The sequence below is a fragment of the Aquarana catesbeiana genome, linkage group LG03 (assembly GCF_042186555.1).
Source record: "Aquarana catesbeiana isolate 2022-GZ linkage group LG03, ASM4218655v1, whole genome shotgun sequence".
Classification (NCBI taxonomy): Eukaryota; Metazoa; Chordata; class Amphibia; order Anura; family Ranidae; genus Aquarana; species Aquarana catesbeiana.
In genome coordinates, this window is record NC_133326.1 from 254,685,150 (window position 1) to 254,708,138 (window position 22,989).

Here is a 22,989-nt window from a genome sequence, read left to right on the forward strand (position 1 = left end):
CACGAGTGGCCGGCAGACATCGGCTCCTCGGTGACACGGTGGGCGCGCGCGCCCCCTATACCGCTGGGAAGCCGAGGACATCATTTGATGCCCGCCCAGGATGGGAGATCCCATCTGCGGACATCGTATGACAATATGCTGGTAGGGAAGAGGTTATAATGCGAGCACCCATTGCTAGGACATACTTACCTTATCCCTCAATAGTGAGCGGTGTACCATCCCCTATCAATCTTCTAGAGTCTCTACACATGCTAGATAACCCCCCCCCCACTAATGCATTTTATGAAAGTGATCTCCTGGAATGTTAAGGGTTTATGTCCCCCCCCCCCCCCCCCAAAAAAATGTATGGTGGTCCTCCACCACCTTAAACGTCTAAAAGCGGATATCGCGGTACTCCTGGAGACACACTTAACCACTGAAGATTTCACCCAGCTACAGTGCCTTGTAAAAGTATTCACCCCCCCCCCCCTTGGCTTTTTACCTATTTTGTTACATTGCAGCCTTTAGTTCAATGTTTTTTTTAATCTGAATTATATGTGATGGATCAGAACACAATAGTCTAAGTCGGTGAAGTAAAATTCGAAAAATATTTACATAAAACTATTTTTCAGGGGTAAAAAAAGCTGATAATTGGCATGTGCGTATGTATTCACCCCCTTTGTTGTGAAGCCCATAAAAAGCTCTGGTGCAACAAATTACCTTTAGAAGTTACATAATTAGTGAAATTATGTCCACCTGTGTGCAATCTAAGTGTCGCATGATCTGTCATTACATGTACACACCTTTTTGAAAGGCCCCAGAGGCTGCAACACGTAAGCAAGAGGCACCACTAACCAAACACTTCCATGAAGACCAAGGAACTCTCCAAACAAGTAAGGGACAATGTTGTTGAGTACAAGTCAGGGTTATAAAAAGTCCAAAATGCAGTGCTTCAAATTGTCGTTAATCATATAACAGTTCTGTCAGTGAAGAGATAGGGAATATGAAGGACCCTTCACCAGCTTCAGTGTGTATGAAAAAGCACACCACACCCAAGTGAATCCAATCTGCTTACCAGAAAGTAATAATAAATAGGCATGTAATCATAAATCTCAGAGGGTCAAGGTGTCACACTCTAAATACGGCAGATCGGCCACAGGGAATCCAATATCCAGACCACATATAGCCACCAACTCATCAAACTCCAGAGCAGGGATGTATATGATATACGCTCACCAATTAAATGTTACCCAAATGGAAAGAGAATAAGGCAGCAATAGTGAAACCCGTAAGATTAAAAAAACAATAATTTATTGTAGTCCACTTACAAGTAGTGGTAATTTACAGGTATCATGATGTACAGAAGAAAATCTGCAGCTCACAGGGTGTCTGCATAGGCCAGCCTAACAGGTTTCATCCCATAGGATATCATCAGAGGCGTGGCCTATCGACGCAAGCACGCCCATATATATACTCAACCCAGTGATGTATGAGCCAAGTGACTGGACACCCGGCATTATCATCAGCTGTGGTTGTAATATGTTTAAATGGAAACCACAGCCGCGCTTGCACGATTCAGCTGAGCTTCCGAAACTGGAAGTAAACAAATAGTGACCACGTCCGGTGGGCGGAACACACCTAGATCATCGCCAACCGGTAGTGATGTTACTGGAGCGCACCACAGCCGTGCTTGCGCTCCAAATCACTTAAGATATAAAGGTAATGATCACCTCCGGTGGGCGGAACACACCTAGATCATCGCCAACCGGAAGTGATGTCACTGGAGCGCACTGCAGCTGCGCTTGCGCTCCAAATCACATAAGAAATACAGGAAGTAAGGTGGGCCCAATGCCCTGCCAGACAAAACAAATTTAATATGCTGTCAGACCAAAAAAAGGAGCCAATCCTCACCCAAAAATCCTATCACAGAGGATGAATAATGAATAAGCAATGGATCAATATTATTACTCACATGTGTCAGTAAGGAGAGGATTAAATTAAATGGAGGCTCTCCACACGGACACATGTGATAATAGACAAGTTAAATACAGTTGACAAAAGTGGGATTAATCATACAGATGTCACTGCAATACAAGAGTTCTTTTCTAATCCCCAAAAATAATTATTATTTAAAAAATAATAAATATAATATAAAAGATTGACTTTATTACATAAAAGTATATAACAAATTATATCTAACTATCTAAAAACAAAGAATAAAAAACACTGCCACCTAGTGTTAGACACAGAGAATGCATAGACATCTAAAATCAACAATTATTAATAAAACAATTCATGTCCCAATCGACGTTCATGCCAAAAGGAGTATAACATTTGAGGTCATAAATCCAGCGAGTTTCTAGCCGTGAGATTTCCCTCTTGGTCATGCTTCCTCGCCAATGAGGGTTAAATCTCTCTATGGCGATAAAAGTAGTTCCTGCAGGATTTTTGTTATGACATGCTAAATAATGGCAAGTGACACTATGTTTGGGAAAGCCCTTTTTTATGTTTGCAATGTGTTTGTTGACCCTAACATTCATTGCTCGTATCGTACGGCCCACATATTGTTGGCCGCATGGACAGATCAATAAATAAACTACATTTTGTGAAGTGCAGGTGATAAATGTTTTAATATCGTATACCCTGCCTGTAGTATTAGACTTAAACTGACAAATCTTCCTGTCTTTATTTTTATTACAAAGGCAGGGATTGCAGTTACGGCATGGAAAGTAGCCTTTAGATTTCTGAACAAAGGAATCCCTATTAGGGGCATCTAATATATTAGGGGCTACCTGAAGCCTGAGAGGAACTCCTCTAAAAAGGACCTGTGGGCGATCAGGGAGCACCGGAGCCAAAACTTTATCATTTTTAAGGACCCCCCAATGTTTGGTCATGATTTTTTTTAATATCATAATGTTGATGTGAGTAGGTCATGACCATCTAAAAATTATAATCATTCTCTCTGGGTGGTAGTTTATTTTTACCACTAAGGATAGAAGTCCTACCCATGTCCCCCACTTCTTTAATGATAAAGTCTAAGTCAGCCACCCTATATGAATTTTCAATAAATTTATTTTTCAGAACCGAAGCTTGTTCAAAAAAATTTCACTAAGAGTACAATTTCGCCTTAGGCATAAAAATTTACTCCTAGGTACAGATTTTAGCCATGAAGGGTGATGGCAGCTATCATTTCTATCAGTACTTTTGAAAAAAAGTGGACGTATTGAACAAACCATCCCTGATCTCAATATTCAGGTCAAAAAAATTAATCCTATTGGTACTACTCTCAAACTGTAATGAGATACCCAAAGAGTTCTCATTCAGTTGCTGCATAAAGGTGGAAAGCGATGTCATGTCACCATCCAATAGGAGGAGGATGTCGTCTATATATCTTCCCCAGAAGACCAATTCCGGTCTCCTATTGGAATAGACGACATCCTCCTCCCATTTGGCCGTGAATAGGTTAGCCATGCTTGGTGCGAATTAAGCACCCATGGTAACCCCTCTGTTTTGGAGGTAATGGGTCCCTCCAAACCAGAAGAAATTGTGGGTCATAGCGAACCTTAATAGGTCCAATATAAATTCTTTTTTGGGAAAAAATCAAACTAGTGTCTCTACTCAAAAACATATCCACAGCCTCCAGGCCATCAGAGTGGGAAATAATAGCGTGAAGAGAAGTCACATCAGCGGTGGCCATGATGAAACTCTCTTTCCACTCTAATGCACTCAGAAGCTGAATCACTTGTGCGGAATCCTTGATATAAGAGGGGGTTTGTGACACCAATGGTTGCAGAAAGCCATCGATTTACCTTCCAATATGGGATGTAATGGAATCCAACCCACTGATAATTGGCCTCCCTGGAGGATTAACAGGGTTCTTGTGTACATTCGGTAGAAAGTATATAACTGGCTGTCTTGGGGCCATGGGTATAAAATATGCTTTCTCCTTGTCAAGCAACTTATTATTGAAACCCATATCAATTAGTCTGGTAAGCTCATTTTTATATTTAAAAATAGGGTCATGGCTTAATGGGATGTAGGTGTCAGTGTTGGACAGAATTCTATTCATTTCGGAAAAATAAGCAGTTTTGTCCTCCATCACAATCCCTCCCCCTTTGTCTGCAGACCCTCATTGGTGAGGAAGCAGGACCAAGAGGGAAATCTCACAGCTAGAAACTCACTGGATTTATGACCTCAAATGTTATACTCCTTTTGGCATGAATGTCTATTGGGACGTGAATTGTTTTTTTAATAATTGTTGATTTTAGATTTCTATGCATTCTCTGTGTCTAACACTAAGTGGCAGTGTTTTTTATTCTTTGTTTTTAGATAGTTAGATATAATTTGTCATATACTTTTATGTAATAACGTCCATTTTTTATATTATATTTATTATTTTTTAAATAATAATTATTTTTGGGGATTGGAAAAGAACTCTTGTATTGCAGTGACATCTGTATGATTAATCCCATTTTTGTCAACTGTATTTAACTTGTCTATTATCACATGTGTCCGTGTGGAGAGTCTCCATTTCATTTATTCCTCTCCTTACTGACACGTGTGATTATTTATATTGATCCATTGCTTATTCATTATTCATCCTCTGTGATAGGTATTTTGTTGAGGATTGGCTCCTTTTTTTGGTCTGACAGCATATTAAATTTGTTTTGTTTGGCCGGCATTGGGTCCGCCTCACTTCCTGTATTTCTTATGTGATTCAGAGCGCAAGCGCAGCTGCGGTGCGCTCCAGTGACATCACTTCCGGTTGGCGATTATCTAGGCGTCTTACACCCACCGGAAGTGGTCACTATTTGTTTACTTACGGTTTTGGGTGCTCAGCCAAATCGTGCAAGCGCAGCTGTGGTTTCCATTTACACCGATTACAACCACAGCTGATGTTAATGCCGGGTGTCTAATCACTTGGCTCATACATCACTGGGTTAAGTATATATATGGGCATGCTTGCATCGATAGGCCATGCCTCTGATGATATCCTATGGGATGAAACACGACAGGCTGGCCGATGCAAGCACTCTGTGAGCTGCAGATTTTCTACTGTACATCATGATGCCTGTAATTTACCACTACCTGTAAGTGTACTACAATAAATCATTACTACACAGAAATTTCTCAAAAAAAGATCACTTATCGGGCACTTAGGAAAGTAATTAATGAGGTGAAACAGCAGCTGCTATAGTGAAAAAAACTCTAAAACAAGGGAAGCAATCAAAACTACGATTTGAAATAATTTCAATCAAAAGGTAATCTTTCAAAACTTCAGGAGCGCTATTGAAGTTTTGAAAGATTACCTTTTGATTGAAATTATTTCAAATCGTAGTTTTTATTGCTTCCCTTGTTTTAGAGTACAATAAAACTGTAATGAGATACCCAAAGAGTTCTCATTCAGTTGCTGCATAAGGCCCCTTTCACACGATCGGACCGTTCAGGTCCGCCTGTCAGTTTTGACGGCGGACCTGAATGGGCGATCCATGTTAGCCTATGGAGCGTCGGATGTCAGCGGAGACATGTCCGCTGACATCCGACCCCGTCCGATCCGCTAAAAGCAGACGTATGGCTCTACGTCCAGATCCGTCGCTGGCGGATCGGATCGGGTGAGATCTGACGAAAACGGACACGCTGTCCGTTTTCGTCCGATCCCTCCATAGGGGGCAGCGGCGCCTGACAAGCCCCTACCCGCTCAGTGAGCAGAGAGGGACCTGTCATCCACCGGCTCAGCGGAGATCAACGGACAGATCTCCCACTGAGCCGGCGGACCGAGGCGGGCTCCGTAGAAACGGAGCCCGCCTCGTGTGAAAGGGGCCTAAAGGTGGAAAGCGATGTCATGTCACCATCCCATAGGAGGAGGATGTCGTCTATATATCTTCCCCAGAAGACCAATTCCGGTCTCCTATTGGAATAGACGACATCCTCCTCCCATTTGGCCATGAATAGGTTAGCCATGCTTGGTGCGAATTAAGCACCCATGGTAACCCCTCTGTTTTGGAGGTAATGGGTCCCTCCAAACCAGAAGAAATTGTGGGTCATAGCGAACCTTAATAGGTCCAATATAAATTCTTTTTTGGGAAAAAATCAAACTAGTGTCTCTACTCAAAAACATATCCACAGCCTCCAGGCCATCAGAGTGGGAAATAATAGCGTGAAGAGAAGTCACATCAGCGGTGGCCATGATAAAACTCTCTTTCCACTCTAATGCACTCAGAAGCTGAATCACTTGTGCGGAATCCTTGATATAAGAGGGGGGTTTTGTGACACCAATGGTTGCAGAAAGCCATCGATTTACCTTCCGATATGAGATGTAATGGAATCCAACCCACTGATAATTGGCCTCCCTGGAGTATTAACTATTACTACTACATTACTACAAAGAAGTTTCTCAAAAAAAGATCACTTATCTGGCACTTAAGAAAGTAATTAATGAGGTGAAACAGCAGCTGCTATAGTGAAAAAAACTCTAAAACAAGGGAAGCAATCAAAACTACGATTTGAAATAATTTCAATCAAAAGGTAATCTTTCAAAACTTCAGCAGCGCTATTGAAGTTTTGAAAGATTACCTTTTGATTGAAATTATTTCAAATCGTAGTTTTTATTGCTTCCCTTGTTTTAGAGTACAATAAATCGTTGTTTTTATATCTTACGGGCTTCACTATTGCTGCCTTATTCTCTTTCCATTTGGGTAGCATCTTATTGGTGAGCGTATATCATGTACATCCCTGCTCTGGAGTTTGATGAGTTGGTGGCTATATGTGTTCTGGATATTGGATTCCCTGTGGTCGATCTGCAGTATTTGGAGTGTGACATCATGATCCTCTGAGATTTATGATTGCATGCCAATTTATCATTACTTTCTGGTAAGCAGATTTTATTCTCTTGGGTGTGGTGTGCTTTTTCATACACACTGAAGCTGGTGAAGGGGCCTTCATATTCCCTATCTCTTCATTGACAGAACTGTTATATGATTAACCACTTGCTTACTAGGCACTTAAACCCCCCTCCTATCCAGACCAATTTTCAGATTTCAGTGCTCTCACACTTTGAATGACAATTAGTCATGCAACACTGTACCCAAATGATTTTTTTTGTCCTTTTTTTCATACAAATAGAGCTTTAATTTGGTGGAATTTGATCACCTCTGGGTTTTTTATTTTTTGCGCTATAAATGAAAAAAGACTGAAAATTTTGAATAAAAACGCATTTTTCCTAATTTCTGTGATAAAATTTTTCAAATTCGTAATTTTTCTTCATAAATTTTGGCCACAATTTATACTGCTACATATCTTTGGTAAAAATAACCAAAAATTTGTGGAAATTATTTGGTCTGTGTGAAAGTTTTAGAGTCTACAAGCTATGGTGCAAATCATAAAAAAATTATCACATCTGATGTACTGGTGGCCTATCTCATTTCCTGAGACCCTAACAAGCCAGGAAAGTACAAATGCCCCCCAAATAACCCCTTTTTGGAAAGTAGACATTTCAATGTATTTAGTTAGAGGCATGGTGAGTTATTTGAAGTTGTATTTTTTCCCACAATTCTTTGCAAAATTGAGATTTTTTTTTTTCCCCACAAAATTGTCATTGCAATAGCTTATTTCTCTCACATGGCATGTGTATACCACAAATGACACCCCAAAATACATTCTGCTACTCCTGAGTATTACGATACCACATGTGTGTGACTTTTTCACTGCCTGGCCACATACAGAGGCCCAACATGCATGGAGCACCATCAGGTGTTCTAGGAGCATAAATTACACATCACATTTTTCAACCACCTATTACACTTTTGAAGGCCCTGGAGTACCAGGACAATGGAAACACCCACAAAATGACCCCATTTTGGAAAGCTAACACCCTAACGTATAATCTATGAGGCATAATGAGTCCCGGAAGCTACGGGCAGCAGCTGTGAGCCGGCCGGCCTAAGTTTGTGTACACACGCGATTTGAAAGCTACAATACTGTAAGTGTATTTCTTGCAATTCTTTTAATAAATAATATCAGTATTACGCTATGGAGCTTTTTCTTTTATATCTACCCTTGGGATCTGAGTGCCAGTATACCATCTAGCGGACCCCTTGAGAGGTGACCCTTGGAGCCATATTTCTAGCAGAGACCCAGTGGCTGGGGGACACAGCCACCTGCACATACGTTCTCCTTAACAAGAGATCAAAAGATCTGGTAAGGGGCAGATCGTTTTTAGGTGGAGGAATTTTCCTATCATCACACTCTTCAGGGTGACAACATTGCATGCTTCACATCATTAGAAGAGTGGTGTTTTCTCTTTTTACTGGTGAAAGACATTTTCAGCAAGGAACGTTTGTGTATGGACTTTGCATATTAAGCTGGATGTCTGATTGTTCATATTTATAGAGTAATCACATATGTTTTAATTTGTGGAAATCAAGTTTAATATTTGTTCCAGTAATTTATATTCTTTCTTTAATTATTGTTTATTATTTTTCATCACATATGGGTGCATTGGTTGTAGTCATATAAACGGTTCATGATCACACTCCTCCTGAGTATTACGATACCACACGTGTGGGACTTTTTCACTTCCTGGCCACATACAGAGGCCCAACATGCATGGAGCACCATCAGGTGTTCTAGGAGCATAAATTACATATCACATTTCTCAACCACCTATTACACTTTTGAAGGCCCTGGAGCATCAGGACAATGGAAACACCCACAATGACCCAATTTTGGAAAGCTAACACCCCAACGTATAATCTATGAGGCATAATGAGTCTTTTGAATGGTTTATTTTTTCCAGAAGTTTTTGGAAAATGTGGAAAAAAAATGAAAACACATTTTTTTTTACACAAAGTTGTCCGTTTATAAGATATTTCCAACACATAGCATTTAGATAGCAAAAATGACACCCCAAAATACATTCTGCTACTCCTCCTGAGTATTACGATACCACATGTGTGGGACTTTTTCACTGCCTGGCCACATACAGAGGCCCAACATGCATGGAGCACCATCAGGTGTTCTAGGAGCATAAATTACACATCACATTTCTCAACCACCTATTACACTTTTGAAGGCCCTGGAGCACCAGAACAATGGAAACACTCACAAAATGACCCCATTTTGGAACGCTAACACCCCAACGTATAATCTATGAGGCATAATGAGTCTTTTGAATGGTTCATTTTTTTCCAGACGTTTTTGAAAAATGTGGAAAAAAATGAAAACGCATTTTTTTTTACGCAAAGTTGTCCGTTTATAAGATATTTCCAACACATAGCATTTAGATAGCAAAAATGACACCCCAAAATACATTCTGCTACTCCTCTTGAGTATGGTGATATCACACATGTGAAACTTCTACACAGCCTGGCCACATACAGAGATCCAACATGCAAGGAACACCGTCAGGTGTTCCAGGGACACATAGCATGCACATACCAAGAATTACACCCCAAAATACATTATGCTGAGCAAAGCGTAAACAAAAGATTACCTGTGGTTGTAGTAGCGCAGTTGTACACAGGAGGATAGCACTGGTCCAGGCAGCAGGCAAGGTTACTGTCCATATAAAGTCCAGGGTCAGTGCAGGCAGAGATATTGTCCGCAGTGCCAAAAATATTGGTCCTGGTAGTAGGCAGGTCCATGTGGTGTGGTCAGTACGACAGGCAGAGGCATGGCGGCAGTAAGTCCTACAGGCAGAAGTAGGGCCTCGTTCAGGACAGAATGGGGACAGGGGTAGAGGCTTCTCCCACCCAAATCTCTTTGAAGCCTCCGAGTCTCCAGACCCTAATCTAGGATTGAGAAAACAAAAAAAATTGTTTTCTTCATCCAGAAAAACAATTCTGGAGCCCCTCACATATGTGAGACCCCTGTGTTGAATCCCACTAGTCCAGTATCAGGGTACAAGATCAGTCCAAGAGGCAGGCAAATATCATGGTCAAACAATCCAAGGTCAGTTCCAGATCAGGCAGATGTATGTACAGAATCATTAGGCAGAAGCATGGTCGAATAACAGTCCAGGGTCAGTTCCAGATCAGGCAGAGGTATGTGCAGAATCATTAGGCAGAAGCATGGTCGAATAACAGTCCAGGGTCAGTTCCAGATCAGGCAGAGGTATGTACAGAATCGTTAGGCAGAAGCGTGGTCAAATAACAAGCCAGGGTCGGTTACAGAGGAGGCAGTGGCATAAGGGGTGTGAGGGTAAATTGCAGGAACGGAGGCTTACGTTTACTATACTACACTAATAATTTAGTGAAGTATGGTAACGACGAAAACATTCACCTACGCAGAGGCCTGGTTCAGAAGGACATTGTGCACAATAATAAGATGTGTCTCTTCTGAATCCTGCTCTGGTACACACCTTACATTTTTTTTGCCGTCGTTGGCCTGTTGGTTTGGGAGGGATTTTATCGGGAAAGTGGCGTTCGGAGAGTCGACTTAGAACATCTGATCGGATATTTTCTGGTGGGCCGTTCGGGAATGTAAGGGCAGTGAAAACTTCCTCCTGGTAGCCAAGGAAGCGTTTGGGGTTTTGGGTGGAGGTACGATAAATGACATATGAATTGTAGATGGCCAAATGAAAAAAATAAATTGCGACTTTCTTATACCAATGGTATGTCCGTCTTGTAGCAAGGTACGGTTCCAGCATCTGGTCATTCAAGTCGACTCCCCCCATAAACAAATTATAATCAAAGATGCATTTAGGTTTCTGTATGGGGCCATTTCTTCTGGGGATTTCCATGAAGGTATCATCGTGGATTGAAGACAACATGTAGACCTCTCTTTTGTCTCTCCACTTCACTGCCAAAATCTCGTTGTTTCGTAGACTTGCCGTTTCTCCTTTTCTCAATTTCTTATTCACCGGACTTTGAGGAAAGCCCTTCCGGTTCTTTTTAACGGTACCACATGCAGGCGTCTTCTTCCGATGAAGGTTGTGGAACAGGGGCAGAGATGTGTAGAAGTTGTCTACATACAGGTGGTAGCCTTTCTCCAGTAGGGGGTATGTGAGGTCCCAAAAATTTTCCCGCTTGATCCCAAGTAGTCTGGGCAGTTAGGGGGTTGCAGCTGGGTGTCCTTCCCTTCGTACACTTTGAAGGCATACAAGTAACCTGTGATTCGGTCACATAATTTGTATACCTTCACCCCATAGCGGGCCCTTTTACTGGGAATATATTGTTTTATTTTAAGCCTGCCACTAAACTTAACAAGGGACTCATCCACACATATGTTTTTGTCCGGGGTAAACTGCAGGGGGAATAGTGCAGAAAAATAATTTAAAAGTGGCCAAATTTTGAAAAGTCTGTCATAGTTTGGGTCATTTCGGGAGGGCACTGGGTATTGTCATTGAAATGAAGAAACCTCAATATCATGAGGTATCTGTTTCTGGGCATTACCTTGGAGAATACTGGCATGTGGTGGAGGGGGTGGGTTGACCAATAGAACAGCAAAGTGTTTTTTTTTTGTGAGTCCCATGTTAAATGTGAGCCCTAAAAAAACCTTCAACTCCTCCACCGTTAGGTCTCTCCACTCATAGGGACGGGCATAGTAGGATGTTGGATTATTCAAAATGAATTGCTGTGCATAAAGGTTGCACTGGGCCACAATATTTGACAGCATGTCCTCGGTAAAAATTAAATTAAAAAAAATCTATTGGGGAAAAATTCTCCGTGTTCACCTGGACTCCTGCCTGGGCAGTGAAAGGGGGAATGTTGGCTTCTCCTGAATTAGGAGGAAGCCACAAGGGGTTCTGCAGGGCATAGGGAAGGCTGGCATGGGTCCTTGGCCTTTCTTGCCGAGGCACTGCGGTGCTGGTGGATGGGACTGCCGTGCTGGTGGTTGGCACTGCGGTGCTGGTAGATGCCACTGCCTCCCCACCAGAACGCCTTCATTTGGCGGGCCGAATCTCTTCCTCCTCTGAGTCACTCAGTGTTCCACTACTGAGGACTGGCTTATAATTTATGTCCGACTCAGAATCGGAGTCAGAAAGGGAATCCGAAAAAGAGAGCTCCCCGTTGCTCTCGTCGGCCTGGGACAGTATTTCCTCGGCGGAAAAGCTTCTTTTGGACATGGTTGCTAAGCCTGCACTGATGGGCACTGATGAGGCGGCACTGATGAGCACAGATGGGCACTGAGGTGGCACAGAGGGGCACTGATGAGGTGGAACAGATGTGCACTGATGAGGTGGAACAGATGTGCAGATGTGCACTGATGAGGTGGCACAGGTGGGCACTGATGAGGCGGCACAGGTGGGCACTGATGAGGTGGAACAGATGTGCACTGAGATGGCACAGATGTGCACTGATGAGGTAGCACAGATGTGCACTGATGAGGTGGCACAGCTGGGCACTGATGGGACCTCACAGATTGGGCGGCACAGATGGAGCGGCACAGATGGGGCGGCACAGATGGAGCAGCACAGATGGGCACTGATGAGGCGGCACAGATGTGCACTGATTGCACAGATGGGCACTGATTGGCACAGGTGGGAACTGATGAGGTGGCACAGGTAGGCACTGATGAGGTGGCACAGGTGGGCACTGATTGTGCAGATGTGCAGCTGGACACTGATCAACTCTGGGCAGACAGGTGGGCACCAATTGGCACAGGTGGGCACCAATTGGCACTGTACTGATGGTGCACTGTACTGATGGGGCACTGTAATGATGGACACTGTAATGATGGGCACCGTGGGCACTGTAGGCACAGTAAAATGTACAGTAAAACACTCACAGATCTCTGACGGATCTCTCTCCTCACACGCTGTCTCTGTGTAAGGAGAGAGAGCCGGCAATGAGAGATGATCTCAAATGTTTACATTTGAGATCATCGCTCATTGGCCATGGCGATCGCGCTGTAAATGGCTGCTGTGATTGGCCATTTACAGCGATCTGTGATTGGCTGTGTCCAAGAGACACGGCCAACACAGAATTTCCCCGTCGCACGGGGAGCAAGGAAAGGGGAGGCCGTCATATGACGGCCTCCCGGGAATTGACATCTGCGCTGTAGCCATCATTCGGCTACGGCCGGATGTCAGGTGGTTAAAAACAATTTGACGAGCTGCATTTTGTACTTTTTATATTTTTTCTTTGATGATCAACAAACTGTGCTGGCTGCTTTTCAATTATTTTAGACACCTTTTTTATTAGAAGTCAGGGTTAGGTTATAAAAAAATATCCAAATCTTTGATGATCCCTAGGAGCACCATCAAATCTATCATCGCTCATTGGCCATGGCGATCACGCTGTAAATGGCCACTGTGATTGGCCATTTACAGCGATCTGTGATTGGCTGTGTCCAAGAGACGCGGCCAACACAGAATTTCCCCGTTGCGCGCTCGTGAGCGCGCACGGAGAGCAAGGAAAGGGGAGGCCGTCATATGACGGCCTCCCGGGAATTGACATCCGCGCTGTAGCCATCATTCGGCTACGGCCGGATGTCAGGTGGTTAAAAACAATTTGACAAGCTGCATTTTGGACTTTTTATATTTTTTCTTTGATGATCAACAAACTGTGCTGGCTGCTTTTCAATTATTTTAGACCACCTTTTTTATTACAAGTCAGGGTTAGGTTATAAAAAAATATCCAAATCTTTGATGATCCCTAGGAGCACCATCAAATCTATCATAACCAAATGGAAAGAACATGGCACAACAGCATACCTGCCAAGAGACGGCCGCAAACCAAAACTCACAGACCGGGCAAGAAGGGCGTTAATCAGAGAGGCAGCACAGAGACCTAAGGTAACCCTGGAGGAGCTGCAGAGTTCCACAGCAGAGACTGGAGTATCTGTACATAGGACGACAATAAGCCGTACGCTCCATAGCGTTGGGCTTTTTTGGCCAGAAGAGTGGCCAGAAGAAAGCCATTACTTTCACCAAAAACAAAATGTCACGTTTTGAGTTTGCGAAAAGGCATGTGGGAGACTCCCAAAATGTATGGAGGAAGGTGCTCTGGTCTGGTGAGACTAAAATTGAACTTTTCGGCCATCAAAGAAAACACGATGTCTGGCACATATCACATTACCCAAAGAACACCATCCCAAACATGGTGGTGGCAGCATCATGCTGTGGGGATGTTTTTCAGCAGTCGGGACTGGGAAACTGGTCAGTGTTGAGGGAAAGATGGATGGTGCTAAATACAAGGATATTCTTGAGCAAAACCTGTACCACTCTGTGTGTGATTTGAGGCTAGGACGTAGGTTCACCTTCCAGCAGGACAGTGACCCCAAACACACTGCTAAAGCAACACTTGAGTGGTTTAAGGGGAAACATGTAAATGTGTTGGAATGGTCTAGTCAAAGCCCAGACCTCAATCCAATAGAAAATATGTGGTCAGACTTAAAGATTGCTGTTCACAAGCGCAAACCATCCAACTTGAATTATTTGTCCTATTTGTTGTTTGCTTCACAATAAAAAAAAAAAACATCAAAGTTGTGGGCATGTTCTGTAAATTAAATGATGCAAATCCTCAAACAATCCAATTCCAGGTTGTGAGGCAAAAAAACACTAAAAATGCCAAGGTGCCAAGGGGGTGAATACTTTTGTGAGGCATTGTATTAACGGGAAAGCAGGAGTCCTCCTTCTCATTCACAAGCAACTCTCCTGTGAGATACTCTCCCTAAAATCAGACAATGAGGGAAGAACCCTCATAGCTAGACTTAAAACCGGCATGCAGGAATGGGTTATATCTAACGTATATGCCCCTAACACTTCTTCTAAAACTTTCTTCCAACACCTTACGTCCCTCTTGGCCCCTTTTATACACCTCCCCGTCTTGGTGGGTGGCGACTTTAACCAAGCTCTGAACCACCACGAGGATAAATCTAACTACCGACAACCCCTAGGCCCGACCCCTCAAACTCTCTCTCATCACGCTTTATGGAAGGGCTTAATTTGACCAACCTATGGAGATTAACCCACCCAGATGGAAAAGAATTCACCTTTTCCTCACCCCACACTATACCCTGTCCAGAATTGACTACGCTTTTGCAAATGCCATGCTATCAGAATTCATCACAAACCCCCAAATACATGAAATAGCCATCTCCGACCAAGCTCCAATCTCAGTAGAGCTGTCAGGGTTCACCGTCCAAAATTTGCCCAAGATCTGGCGCTTCCCGTCATACCTAGCTCATGACCAATACCTCCAAAAGATCATTAGAGAAACGTGGACTGATTACTTGATCACTAATTCCGAACACAATACTAATCCCACCTTACTCTGGAAGGCTGGGAAAGCAGTGCTTATTTCCTATTCCTCTGCCCAGAAAAAAAAGGTCATTCTGGAATATACTGAAGCAAGCAAAGCTTTACATACTGCCCAAGCCCTACTGTCCCACCAAAACTCTCCAGAAAATAGAGAAACTTGTGAACCGCCAAAAGCCGTTTCAAATTGTGGCCAGAGGCACAGGAAAGATTACACCAGTCACTCCAAGAGCTCCAATACCACAAATATGGTAATAAGGCAGGTAAACTGCTCTCTCGCCTATGTAAGGGCCAGCAAATCCCCACCCACATAGCCTTCCTAAAAGATAATAAAGACAACCTAGCCACCTCTCCCAAAGACATCAATGCTATCTTGGAAAGGTTTTACGCTTCTCACTATGGGTCTGTCCCCATCGATGACTCTGTAGCATGCAAATTCTTCAAGAAAATCCCTCTCCCCACTAGCAACGATCTACTTCTCGCTCACCTTAACGCCCAGTCATCTCGAGATGAAATCACCACAGAGATTAAATCCTTATCAACAAGCCCCAGGTCCTGATGAACACCCTTCCGAATTTTATAAACTCTCGATGGACATTATCTCCCCCACCCTAGTTTTAGTCCTTCAAAACACCTTCAATGAGGCCCCATATCTCCCCTCAGGCTTCCAAGCCCACATTAAATTAATACCCAAAAAAAGGAAGGACCCCACGGAACCAGGATCTTATCGTCCAATTTCCTTACTAAACCTGGACACAAAATTACTATCTAAAATAATGGTGAACAGATTGGCCTCAAATCATGCCCACCCTCATCCACCCACCACAAGCGACATTCACCCAAGGACGCTCCGCCACTTTCAACATTACAAAAGTCCTCACAGTGCTAGAATTTGCAAGAGCTAACCCAGCCACAGTCACTCTGGATGCCGAAAAAGCTTTCGACAATGTCAGTTTTCAGTGGCTGAAAAAGGTTCTCTCAAAGTTTGGATTCACAGCTCCTTCCTCCACCTGATTACCACAACGTACTCAGCCCCCTCAGCCAATGTCGTCCCAGCAGGCCATATCTCTGGCAAAATCCAACTTCACAAAACACGAAGGGGGTGTCAACCTACCAAATAGTCGCCTCTATAATCTTTCTTGCCTCTTGAGAGCGGGTTTGGACTGGTTAACAAAAACTTCCAGATACTCGAACTACGAGCTGGAAACAAATGGTAAGCCCTGCTGGACTACCAGCCTTGCTGCACTGTGGGATCACAACCTTCTAATACACGATACAGTGTTAGCCTGGAGAGCGCAAAGGAAAAAATTGGGAGTTACCCCTCAGCTCTCCCAACATCTTCCCATTCTCAGGCAACCCTTGTTCCCACAGGTACAGCAATACGTAGCTTTTACCTCCTGGACTTCACAAGGTCTAACTAAATTTTCACAACTTTTTGACATCTCCTCAGGCAGACCCCTCCCATTCCCCCTGCTAGCCCAACGATATAACTTAGCACCTTCTGTATACCCAACAAGCAAATAGCTTTGTCTGTAAAACATGCCCTCCCAGGGAACTGCACTTTAAAAACTCTCTCATTGACTCCTTTGTGGATCTTCAATGCTATAAAATCTCCTACCTATACAAACCCCTGAACTCACTATTTGCAAAACCACTACAATATACTTCAGCAGCATCTTGGAACAAGGAACTACAATCCTCAGAGGCAATACACCACATCCTCAATGGATACAACACCACATATGCATACGTCACAAATGAGTTCTGGCGTGAACAGCAGCACAAAATCATGCATCGGGCATATATACCTCATTTACAGCAAACACAACTTTCTGACCGCCAATACTGCCCCCTGTGCAATGAATACAGGCCTTTCCTGCTACATAGGCTATGGTCATGCCCCCTATCTCCAGATTTTGTGATCAAGTTGAAACACTGGCTGCCAAAGTCACCGGACTCCAACCTCGCATATATACTCCCTTCTTTTTGGCTCTCTGAATGTCCCTACCCCTAACAAGCTTAGGGCACAGACCAAAATCATCCAACACAACAAACATTGGTTGACCACCTGCTTCATGGTTGCCAGAAGAGCCATTCTCAAATTATGGGCTTCGCCCTCTACCCCCACCATAAAAGATATCAAACACGAGCTGCTGAATCTACTACATAAAGAAAAGCTGGATCTGGTACTATCCCATCACCTGTCAGAATCCCGATTCCACCACAAGTGGGACCTCTACATTGAAAAGATGGTACTGAACATGGAGAGACGCTCCACAGTATCTATAAACTAAACAACCACTCAGACGTGGGTGCACCTGCTACAAAACCACTACCTTCCCCACAATCACCTTTTGTTCACAATTTTGTGCACAATTTATTGGAATCGTATTTTGTTCAATATGTTTGCCTTAAAAGTTTATCGCATTATGCTTGCCCTGACCAAGACCACTCTCAGCTCAACTATTGAATGATATTGCTAGGTCTATCCACCCCCTCCCAATCACCCCCCCCCCCCCCCCCCATCCTATATAACTAGACTTGTTATTTGGTCTTTTTACCTTTGACCAGAATATCATTTCTGAATTGTGAAGAAATTATAACATTTATAGACCCTTCATTTCCTTGTAAGTGGGCAAACTTACAACATCTGCAGGGGATCAAATAATTACAAATAATTATTCTCCCCACTGTGTATATCTATCTATCTATCTATCTATCTATCTATCTATCTATCTATCTATCTATCTATCTATCTATCTATCTATCTATCTATCTATCTATCTATCTATCTAGCTAGCTATCTAGCTATCTATCTATCTATCTATCTAGCTATCTAGCTATCTATCTAGCTATCTATCTATCTATCTATACACACACACAGTATGTGTGTGTCATTTTTCTTTTTTTTTCCCGTGGAGGTTGTAAGTCTGGTCAGTGAAGAACAGATTCAGATCTCCCTTCAATGCAGCTGTGCAGCGGCAGATCACTGCTATTAGTCATCTATTGCTGGCAGCATATAATAGACCCCTATAGCAGCAGTCTACTGATGTATGGAGAGAATGGACAGAGCTGTAACAGCTATGCTGAGCTTTTGTATAGACAGGAAGTTGTGTGACATCATATCCTTTCTGATATAAACACAACACGCAAGTGTTGCATTTACTTTCAGATGAATGATTGGAAGGCTCAGGAGCTAATGGTTTCAGCCTCCTGGGTTAAGTGCTGGACCCCAGCTATCACCGGCTGCCAGCAGTTCCAATGCCCTGGGGGGCCCACAAGGGTCTTTGATGCCCAATGTCTTTTATAAATGGCAATCATAGACAGAGAATTAAAGCAGAAATAAACCTTCCTATCCACCAAGGATGGTGCCATTTTAGCCTCTATTTACCTTTACAATTGCCAGAAAACATAATTAAAACTACTCACAAAAGTAGGAGACAATCACGCTTAAAAAGGTCTTTGACATATGGCAGTCTGTCTACTGATTGCAGTCTCTGAGTCCTGGAGAGTGGACATACGAACCGCTGCTGGCTGACGCGTTTCAAAGGTATTCCTTCTTCATCAGAGCCTCTTCTGAATAAATGTACCAAATGATAATGCACTAGGCTGGTGCGCCCTCTTTACTTTGTGTTTTTGTCTACTACTAGGATATCCCTATCCTGGAGGGCAGCAAGGCCGAAAGCCATTATCCAATTTGCACTATTGGATCACCTAGCCAACACACCTGTGTGCAAGAGTATTTGCTTTTTTGTTGTACCTTTACAATTCCCATGATGCTGCACACATGACCAGCTATGGCAACAGCCATTTGAGGGCTTTAAAGATTGGTTAAACGCTGGTATTGGCACGCTGACAACTGTGACAGTTGTCACAAGAGGCATTCTTTAAATGTATTCTTTAAATGTAAATACTACACATGCACCAATTGGCAGATAGTAAAAGAAAACAACATTGGCATGTTTAAGGATTTAATAACATTTATTGAACTTTTATTATTTAAGCTTTCTTATGCGAAACTGTTAAAGTGATTGTAGATGATCACCTTGTAAAACAACTCATTCAGTTTAAAATAAAAATGAACAGCAAAACATTTTTTGTATAGATATAAAAAAAACACTATAAATACTTTTTTTTCTTTTTTTTTATATAAGTGATCACATTCCCTCTGTTCTCAGCTACATTGAAAATGCCCCAACAACATCTGCCTTTTTCTATCCTCTTTATTGACAACACTCCTTGCATTGTTTGCACTGAATGTAACATGTTAAGTGACTGGAGGAGGAGGTAATGTTATCAGCCTCTCCCCATTCACAGAATGTGTAGTAATCTTAACATAATATTGAGTATCGTTAGTGGTACACCCTTGTTTCCTCTTTTGCCAGAGCCTTATGGTGGAAAACAAAAAACAATGTACACATGACCTAAAAATGCCAAATGGGTAAGGGAAGGTCATACCATCCCGCCAGTTCCAATCTTACCTTTTTGATCCTTCATTATATGATTACATATGATCTTGCAAGAACATTTTGGCTTTCAAACAAGCTTCTAGGTGTGCTGGCGACGTGTTTTTTTGTTTTTTTTTATGCATCTTTAACCCCACCAAACACAATTTAAATCTGTTTTGACACACCTTCTGTAGGTGGGGTTGGTGTTTATTATCCAACCCAATTAGTTCTGCTCTCCCCTTATGCCTGGTACACACCACTAGTTTTTTTTCTCTGACAGCTCCGGTGGGAGCCGCTGTACTAACGATCCGGCAGCCAGTCGGCTGCTGGTTTTTCAGCATGCTTGTCCAACATAAACTGGCCAAACAGCCGGTTTCTGTCAGACCGGCTACCACACACACGGGCCGAATGTCGTCTGGTTTATATTGAACTGGCCGATGTCGCCCGACATTCGTCACATGTGTACTAGGCTTTAGGCCGGCCGTAGACAAAGCAAATTTCTTTCTTGCAACTATGAGTTGCAGGAAAGAAAATCACTCTATTCGGACTGACTATGTTGATGGGGAAATCTCCCCCGCAGATCCATTCTTTTCTCCCGGCGGGGGAAACCATCCCTGCTGGGAGAACACGTGATTATTGCTAGTGGCTTTAACAGCCGCTAGCAATAATCGCATGTAAAATCCAACAGGTTGTACCCAAGTTGATCGTTTGATCAACCCGATTATATTAAACCTACCCGTATATGGTTTGAATCTTGTCCAGTCCCTTCCTGATGAACTGTTTCAGATTCCAAACATCTACGGCCGGCTTTATATAGTCACGCCAGTGATGTTTGCAGTGGGTTTTCTTTACCTTCTTCAAAGAAGTAAAACATGTTTCACCAATGTTAATATGCATGTCTGCAACATGACCTTTTATATGAAAGCATCTGTGTATGCAAGACTGTGCGACACTGAGAATTTGGGGCAATGTTAGGGCCTGCATTGACAGGCTTTGGGCTTGTGAAGATAGTAATAATATGACATCCGTTTGAAATGCTGTTGAAATCATTTAGAATTCGCTGATGGGTGCATTCGACCTGCAGTTTTTCCTCCTGACCTGCTCCAGGAGATACAAGTCCAATAGACTTGTATGGGAATGGGCATCCCGCTTAATGGTGATATGTGGAGAAGGTTAACTATCTCCTATATAGTTCACGATAAACTTCTAAGGGTGATCTAAATTAAATTTTCTGAGAAAAATGAAAATCTTGTTAGTGGAAAAAGTGTTGAAAAACAGTCATGTATACTGAACAATTAGAGCCCCATTACATTTATCCTAGATTGTAAGCTCTAACGAGCAGGGCCCTCTGATTCCTCCTGTATTGAATTGTATTGTACTTGTACTGTCCTCCCTAATGTTGTAAAGCGCTGCGTAAACTGTCAGTGCTATATAAATCCTGTATAATAATAATAATAATAATCTGTTTTAGTGGATTTCAGCATTCATCTTTAAAGTCACCCTGAAGCCTAATCCAATGGACCAATAACACACAAGGGGGTTGCAGCACACTAGGGTACATGGTAACAATACTTTATGTGTTATGGCGCACAGTTTCAGAAGAGATGCCGTATGTCTATTTTTGTGTCCTTTCTAGTGCACTGGGAGCCCATTCTTTTGAATGAAATGCTTTAACGCAATGCACCAGTATGACCCATAAGCTTTAGACCCGGCAAGGAACTGGTATCAAACAGAACATTACAGGAAGCTGTGGAAATTACCCATGGAAAAAATAATATATGCATTTAAGAATTTATCAATTGTTTCCTGGAAAAATAAGTCAATAGCGGCAGTTGAGAAAGGTAACCTTATGTGGAAACTGTTGCTCCTCTAACAACTTAAATTGTTGCAATGCCTTTAACCTCCTTACAGCATCTGGACTGAGCACAAAGAACAACATCATTTAAAATCACTACACCTAGCTTATCTGAAAAACTAACTGGGGCATTGAATGTGATAATATGTGATATGATAATGAGAATTATGAAATATTGCAGTTTTCAAACCAACAATTAACACCACCCTTGTAGTCCCTGTATTACCAGTTTAACTGCTGCTGCAACTTAGGAGTAGGTTTCAACTTGGCACTTTTGTTCATGGAACAGATTGTTTGCCTACTTCCTACATCGACATACACTATAGTGTCAAAAGTATTGTGACGCCTTTCTTTACACACACGAACTTTATTGGCATCCCAGTCTAAAGCTGGATACACACTAGACAGATTTCTTCCTTCAGATTTACCAATACCTTAATAGTTTAATTTTGTATGCAATCAGGCAGGCCCTTGCACTACATGGTTTTGATTACTCTAAAGGAAATTAGACAACAAATGTTGTATAGTGTGTATGGGGTCTTAGTCAGTAGGGTTCAATATTAAGTTGGCCCACCCGTTGCAGCTATAACCATGGATGAGAAGGCCTGGCCTGCTCTAACTCATCCCAAAGGAGTTCTATCGGGTGCTGGGCAGTCAAGTTCCTCCACCCCAAACTCGCACATCCATGTCTTTATGGACCTTGCTTTGTGCACTGGTCCAAATCATTTGGTGGAAGACGGATTATGGTGTTGTTGTCTTACAGGGGTTGGGCCTGGCCCCTTAGTTCCAGTGAAGGGAACTCTTAAGGTGCCAGCATACGAAGACATTTTGGACAATTTAATGCCCCCAAATTTTGTGGGAACAGTTTGGGGATGACCCCTTCCTGTTCCAACATGACTGCGCACCAGTGCACAAAGCAAGGTCCATAAAGACATGGATGAGTGAGTTTGGGGTGGAGGAACTTGACTGGCCTGCACAGAGTCCTGACCTCAATCCAATAGAACACCTTTGGGATGAATTAGAGCGGAAGCTGTGAGCCAGGCCTTCTCATCCACATCAGTGCATGACCTCACAAATGCGCTTCTGGAAGAATGGTCAAACATTCCCATAGACACACTCCTAAACCTTGTGGACAACCTTCCCAGAAGATGTATTGGGAACAATCAGATGTCTGTTTATTGTAGTGATTTTTCTACTTGCAAATGGTATTGTTATTACAGTTGTTTCTTTATAGGATAAATCAGTTGATGTCTGTAGAACACTGTGATAAATGTAAGAGGAGGATATTGTGGTTCATTACGTTTAAGTAGCTTACGGGAGCTAATATAATACTACTGGAAATGTAATTTGCTTACATGTTACATCTTGTCAATTACTTAATTTGTCTTGATTTAATTGAAAATGAAAAGTCAAGCTTTCTAAATGGCGGCAGAGGTTCTTTGATCTCCATAGCAGAATAGTCTGATGTCTGGCTACATACTGAAGGAAAGCTCATATTTATTTCTGAG